Source organism: Pseudophryne corroboree, chromosome 8 (assembly GCF_028390025.1).
Source record: "Pseudophryne corroboree isolate aPseCor3 chromosome 8, aPseCor3.hap2, whole genome shotgun sequence".
NCBI classification, from domain to species: Eukaryota; Metazoa; Chordata; class Amphibia; order Anura; family Myobatrachidae; genus Pseudophryne; species Pseudophryne corroboree.
Genome location: NC_086451.1, coordinates 56,146,088 through 56,152,087, shown reverse-complemented (window position 1 = coordinate 56,152,087; position 6,000 = coordinate 56,146,088).

The window sequence follows — 6,000 nt, the reverse complement described above, 5'->3', positions numbered from 1 at the left end:
ACTATTGGTTGATTGATGTGAAAAGATGACACTAGCTTTGGTAAGAAATCGGAAATCGTCCGAAATTACGCTCTGTCATCAGGAAACACCAAATACGGTGGCTTGCAAGACAAGGCACCCAAATTTGAAAAACGCCTTGCCGAAGCTAAGGCTAGAAGAAAAAACGTTTTCCAAGTCAGAAACTTAATATCCACTTGCTGCAAGGGTTCAAAATATGAAGACTGTAAGAAATCTGAACCCAAATTCAAGTCCCATGGCGCTGTAGGTGGGATAAATGGAGGCTGTACTCTGAGGACACCCTGCAGAAAAATGTGTACCAACGGCAATGGAGCCAATCGTCTTTGAAAATAAATTGACAACACAGATACCTGCACCTTCAGTGTAGATAAACGCAGTCCTCCATCCAACCCCGTCTGTAAAAATAACAGAATACGGGTAACTTGAAAAATGATGTCGGAAACTTCCGAGCTTCACACCAACCTATATAGGCACGCCAAATTCTGTAATAATGAGCTGCCGTAACCGGCTTCCTAGCTCGTAACATGGTTGGTATAACCGATACTATAATGCCCTCTCTTTCTTCTGAAGAGGGCGGTCTCAACAACCACCTCGTCAACCGCAGCCACGCTAAATAGGGGTAAAAGAACGGCCCCTGTTGTAACGGGTTGGACGTAGTATGAGCGGCCAAGGATCGTCTGCGAGTAGTCCTCGGAGATTCGAGAACCAAACTCTCCGAGACCCATGAGATATCACTAGTATGACTGTGACGGACTCTCTTATGATCCGTTTTAGCAACGGAGAGAACAGCGGAAAACGGTGGAAACAGATACACGAGCCTGTACGGCCACGCGATTGTGAGAGCATCCACCGCCACTGCCCTTGGGAACTGTCGTTCTGGACACATAGTGGGCGTTTGTAATTGTGGCGAGATGCCATCATGTCCACCTGAGGGTAACCCCACCTGTGGACCAGCCTGTGAAACACCTCTGGATTTAATGCCCAGTCTCCTGGATGAAAATCCCGACGGCTGAGATCATCTGTCTAACAGATGTCCACTCCCGGAATGAACCCAGTCTACAATATCACCTTGTGGTATTCTGGGCAATTGAGGATTCGAGCTACTTCCCGCATTGCCATGCGGCTTCTCGTTCCTCCCTGGTTGTTGTGTATGCGACTGCCGTCGCGTTGTGTGACTGGCCTTGGACAGTCTGAGAGCGAAGCATGTAGTGCATAGTAAATTGCACGGAGTTCCAGGACCTTTATAGACAGCAATCTGTCGTGATCCGTTTAGAAACCCTGTCGCTGACCATTTTAAACTACAACTCCCCAACCTCTGAGACTCTCGCCCAGAGTAGAGACACCCTCGCCCCCCTGTGGGATACGCGAGTGAAAACCTCCGAACTGAAGCGCTTCGAAAGCCCATCATTGTTCCTAATAGGCGAATACACCAATGTACCGATAGTGTGCGTGGCTTGAGCACTAATTGTACCAGATGGCGTATAATCTGTTCTTTCTGGTGTAGTAGGTAAATTCTTTGATTTACCGTATCTGGAATCATACCTAGGAATTGAAGTCGTTGAGACGGAATTAGATGCGATTGTTTTTGAACTTGACACTGCAACCGTGGTGTACGTTAGCAGTGCAAGTAGGAGGAGCATCTGTTGAGACGGAGCTCTTATGAGCAGATCGTCTAAGTATGGAACGATTGTCACTGCCAGGGATCTGAGATGAGCTATCATCACACACATCACTTTGGTGAATACCCGAGGCGCTGACAAGAGGCCAAACGGTAGAACCTGAAACGGTTAATGGTAGTGGCGTATTGCAAAACGCAAGAACCTGTGATGAGGTGACCAAACCGGAATGGGTAAATACGCATCCTGGAGATCAAGCGCAATCATGCAATCTTGTGGCTCCAAATATGCAAATACTAACTGCAGAAAATCCATTTTCAATCTGTAGTAAGTGACTTGCTGATTGAGACTGCGACGGAGCCCTCCGGCTTCGGTACCACAAACAGACGGGAATAATAACCCTGACTTTGTTGGTGTACCAGACCTGGAAATAAAAACTGCTGAAACCAGCAGAGACTGAATGGCAACGTGCCAAAACGCCTTATTTCGTCCGACAGAGGCAGTCTTGTCTTTTAACCCTAAATAGCGGATACATCCATGAGTGGATGGCTGGAAACCCGGCAAATGTAACGTGTAAAGGCGCGCTTCCACAATCGGAAATTCGAGATGGGCTGAGAGCCCGTCAAGCCACTGGCTTGTTGTGACTTTAGCGCCCTGGCGTTACAAGGCGCGACTGTTTTTGTACCACCGCCTTGAAAAGACTGAAGTCTAAAAGCTTTAAACGCCGGACCAGAGTATTTCTGATATCGGAGGAGGCATTTTGTCAAATTTAGGACCAAACAACTTCTGGCCTTGTAGTGCTGAAACTAGCGACGATGAAAAACGAGAAGCAAGGTAACAGGCGGCAGCAGACGCTGTACCGAGATACTCAGCAGCTTCTCATTAACAATAAGTATAAAGTGATCGTCATTGTTTCCATACACAGAGCGCCCCAGTGACCCAAATGTATCTTGGGTCTTTATAAGGTTTGGCACAGACAAATTCACCAATGGGGGATTCTCCAATTTAGATGTCACTGTGTGGACACGGTTAAATAGCCTTAAATCTTAGTGAGATATCCTAAGTAAGAAACCCATTGAAGATCTGTCGTTTAGTAAATACGACGGATTAGATGTTAAAGGCTCCTTATTGTCTGTAAATTTCAGAGACTGACTCACTGGTCATTAGCAATGTGCCCTCCTCACTCGTATTTAGCGCTGTGAGATTTGACATAGAATTGTCAGGTCTGCCACATAGAAGAAATGTGTAAATTATAAGATCAGTTAAATTAACACCCTCCGTAATAGCTGGCGGAGTAACTTTTGAGACTCTGATCTTACCGCTCCTGTCGAGCAGAGTCAATTTGAATTGCCAATGCTTAACATAGGATCTGGGAATGAACCGGCTTCCTGAAAACCTACAAAACATAGTGAACATGTGGTAGATTTATGTCCAGACATTGTTTAAAAGCCTTTTTAGTCTGTGCTGGAGCCTTACTCCTTATGCAGACAGACAACACAATAGCCAAAGGACAGACACTTGCACGACTCAGTAAAATTATTATCTTAAGGTGTGTAATATATATCTATCTACTTATGGCCTAAATGCAGTTCACATGGGCAGCCTATGTGAAACCTGAACCAAAATTCCCACTAACACCCCTGCGCCTCCGGTGGCGTAGAGATGTAGGGCAGGAATGTTCTGGAATTACAAACTGGAAGAAACAGGAAGCATGGTTAAAATGGCCCCCATGCCATGCTGACACTGATAATCACAGGACAAGTTACAATTGCTTCAGTGTTAATATAGGCTCAATAGCCTATTATACAGTGATAATCACAGGCAAGGTACAATACATGCTCTAGTGTTAATATAGGCTCAATAGCCTATTATACAGTGAAAATCACAGGCAGTTTACAATACAAGCCTCCAGTGTTAATATAGGCTCAATAGCCTATTATACAGTGAAAATCACAGGCAGTTTACAATACAAGCCTCCAGTGTTAATATAGGCTATAATAGCCTATTATACAGTGAAAATCACAGGCAGTTTACAATACATGCCTCCAGTGTTAATATAGGCTCAATAGCCTATTATACAGTGATAATCACAGGCAGGCCACCATACATGCTGTAGTATTAATATAGGCTCAATAGTCTATCACCCAGTGAACCTATCATACATTAACTCTGCCTTTTATATAGGTATGGCAGCCCTTTACATACCCTTGCCGCTGTAATCAGCCAGATTACACCCCCCCCCCCCCCTGTACTCCCTGTAGCGCCGTCTCTCAGCGGGGAGCACCGGAAAGGCTTTGCAGGGAGGCGAGGGACAACTCTTGCTGAGCAGCGGAGGTCGGCTGCCCGTAGCGGCGCGGTTCTCACCCTCTCAGCGCTGTACAGCATTGACGGAGCGTCCTGGACGGTGCTGGGCGGCCGGACGGAGCGGCTGGGGCGGCCGGACGGAGCGGCTGGTGCGGGCGTACGGCGGCATTACAACACTGACCCACACAGCGGGGCGGCAGCCTGCGCTGACCGCCCCGTTTCCCCAGCCTACCTTGTTGTAGGGAGGCTGCGACGGCTCTGTAATCTTCCGGTCATGGCTGAGACGGGGCTTCTATTTGTAAGCTCCGTTCAGCTCTCCAGGTCATGGCTGAGACGGGGCTTCTATGTGTAAGCTCCGTCCAGCTGTTGCAGGAGCAGTGGGCTGCCTGTGGCTGTGAGGGTGCTCTTTGTGAGGACCGACACGCCATGCGCTGCCCGTGCAGCGGCACTATCCCGGACCCATGTTTTTCCAGAAACTGGGAAGGGATGTGCTATTGTAAAAAGTAAAAATGAAAAATTAATAATATCTTCCACAAAGTGTGGGAACTTCCCACAAGCCTTGTTAGTGCTGTGAGCACAGAAAAAACACTGAGGTAGTACACTGAGGTACTCGGGGATATGGAGGGGTGGAGAGTTCTAAATTTAAATATTCAGTGCCTTTGTTCCTGCTAAGCCGTCCATATCCCAAGAGTACTCCAGTGACCCCTAGTGGATGAAAAAGAAACCTTTCATTGCCTCAATCATGCAACGAATGGCCCTAGTGGACATTAAATTTGACTCATCGTTGTCGACACTGGTATCAGTATCCGTGTCGACATCTGTGTCTGCCATCTGAGGTAGTGGGCGTTTTAGAGCCCCTGATGGTCTTTGAATTGCCTGGGTAGGCACGAGCTGAGAAGCCGGCTGTCCCGCATTTGGCAGGTCGTCAAATTTTTTATGTAAGGAGTCGACACTTGCACGTAATTCCTTCCATAAGTCCATCCACTCAGGTGTCTGCCCCGCAGGGGGTGACATCACATTTATAGGCATCTGCTCCGCCTCCACATAAGTCTCCTCATCAAACATGTCGACACAGCCGTACCGACACACCGCACACACACACAGGGAATGCTCTTAAAGGAGACAGGACCCCACAAAAGCCCTTTGGGGAGACAGAGAGAGAGTATGCCAGCACACACCAGAGCGCTATATAATGCAGGGACTAACTGAATTATGTCCCCTATAGCTGCTATAATATTTACTGCACCTCAAATTTATGCCCCCCCTCTCTTTTTTATGTAGTGTAGACTGCAGGGGAGAGTCAGGGAGCTTCCTTCCAGCGGAACTGTGAGGGAGAAATGGCGCCAGTGTGCTGAGGGAGATGGCTCCGCCCCTTTTTCGGCGGACTTTTCACCCGCTTTTTTCTGTATTCTGGCAGGGGTAATTACCACATATATAGCCTCTGGGGTTATATATTGTGGTTATTTTGCCAGCCAAGGTGATTTTATTGCTGCTCAGGGCGCCCCCCCCCCCCCCCAGCGCCCTGCACCCTCAGTGACCGGAGTGTGAAGTGTGTATGAGGAGCAATGGCGCACAGCTGCAGTGCTGTGCGCTACCTTGGTGAAGACTGAAGTCTTCTGCCGCCGATTTTCCGGACCATCTTCTTGCTTCTGGCTCTGTAAGGGGGACGGCGGCGCGGCTTCGGGAACGAACACCAATGACGGGTCCTGCGGTCGATCCCTCTGGAGCTAATGGTGTCCAGTAGCCTAAGAAGCCCAAGCTAGCTGCAAGCAGGTAGGTTCGCTTCTTCTCCCCTTAGTCCCTCGTTGCAGTGAGCCTGTTGCCAGCAGGTCTCACTGTAAAATAAAAAACCTAACATATACTTTCTTTCTAGGAGCTCAGGAGAGCCCCTAGTGTGCATCCAGCTCGGCCGGGCACAGAAATGTAACTGAGGTCTGGAGGAGGGGCATAGAGGGAGGAGCCAGTGCACACCAGGTAGTACCAAATCTTTCTTATAGTGTGCCCAGTCTCCTGCGGAGCCCGTCTATCCCCCATGGTCCTTACGGAGTCCCCAGCATCCACT